Source organism: Marmota marmota, unplaced genomic scaffold (genome assembly GCF_001458135.2).
Source record: "Marmota marmota marmota unplaced genomic scaffold, marMar, whole genome shotgun sequence".
Classification (NCBI taxonomy): Eukaryota; Metazoa; Chordata; class Mammalia; order Rodentia; family Sciuridae; genus Marmota; species Marmota marmota.
The window spans coordinates 27,815,391-27,817,140 of record NW_026000026.1 but is presented as its reverse complement, the minus strand read 5'-3'; positions in this window follow the sequence as shown (position 1 = coordinate 27,817,140).

Here is a 1,750-nt window from a genome sequence, read left to right as displayed (position 1 = left end):
CCCCCCCCCCCCCACTCCAGGAATCCAGAGGGACTTGTTCTTTGGATCTATGATCTCCAGATTTTCCTGATTACATGCCCCTCTCAGAAAACAACAACAACAACAACAAAATCCAATAAGCATGCCTCCCAGGCAGGCAATATACATATGTACCATAAAACAAGCAAAGGAAAAAAATAAATAAATAGAAATCCTAGCCTTGTATGCTCAAACCTCAAATAATCTCCTTGCGCACCTCACCTTGGAGACTGAGCATTAGGTGAAAAGATTAAACGTTTTGCCTTTCATTGGATCAGGAATTCTGCCACGGGGAGTCCAGTCTTTCAGAGGGCTCAATGTCTGATTTGCATCTTCTGAGCCCTTGTGATTTGGAAAGGCACCTCTCTGGGAGCTGAGCTCCCGGAAGTCCCATTCATGTGGTACCTTGGCCAGAGCTGTTCTCCTTCTGAATTCTTAAATGATCAAGGAGGGAGCAGAGCAAACCAATTTGTTCTGTGCAACAAATTCAGAATGTGGACCGGTTCCCTCAGCTCTCATTAAGCTAATTAAACCGGTTGGTATCCCACTCCTTCCCCCATGATGAACTGAAGCAGAGTCAAGTGGATGAGGTTAAGCACAGCCATGTTCTTGAGCAGATGAATTGGCTGCCAGGAGTCCAAGCCATCTGGCCCAGCGTATGCATCGGGCATTGGATGAGGGAGTCCAGAGTTAGAGCCTGGAAAGAGAAAGCCCTCCTCCACTCCCTGGGTGATTCCTTCCTCTGTGTCTCCAAATAAAACCAGAAAGAGGAAAGACATGATGGAGTGTTTGAGGCCAAATGAGTTCCCTTGATTCAAATAACCCAGAATCAGAGGCAGAGACCTCCTGGTGCTTGGGTTTCAGTCCCCCCACTCTCTCTCCCTGACACTAGGTTTGGGTTTGTGGGTCCAGCAGATGCGGCTGGACAGGAGAGAAAACAGACTCAAGCTTGGGTCATTTGTACAAGATGCTTCTGAGCAGACCTCTTCATGCACAGCCTCCGGGGCTCTCACGGTGTTTGGAAATGTACAGATTGTTTTTTGGGGTTACTTTGTGTGCTTTTTAAAAATCCCATTTATGCAATTTACTTGGAATTTGCTTTGCCCTTAATAGGCCAGTGTAATTTCCTTCTCCTCCAGTACAATAAATAATAGATGCTAATGATTTGTGTGTGCGAGTGCGTGTGCACCAGGCCTGCGTGAGCCGAAGGCCTAGAGAGAACAAAAGATCATTTGCAGAAAAGAATGCTAGGGAATGAATATCTATCACGTATCCATACACAGTTTACACACGTGCACATTCATCACACACACACACACACACACATACAGCCATGTTTGAAAACTAACCGTGGCATGATAGAGCCAAAATTTTCAGAGTGCCACAGTCTTAAGTTTGATAATTGAATCTTGAGTAAATTATCGACTCTCTGGGCTTTACTTCTCTCTTTTATAAAAATAAAGAGTTATAGGGCCGGGGTTGTGGCTCAGTGTAAAGTGCTTGCCTCGCACGCGTGAGACCCTGGGTTCGATCCTCAGCACCACATAAAAAAAATAAACAAAATAAAAATAAAGATATTGTGTCCATCTACAACTAAAAAAAATGTAAAAAAAAAAGAGTTAAAGTGCCAATTTTGTCGAGTAGCTGTGATAGTTCAATGACATCATATATGCAAAGCTCCTAGCATATAAAGTTCGCCCCCAAAATGAGAGTTTCCTTTCCTCCATTATCT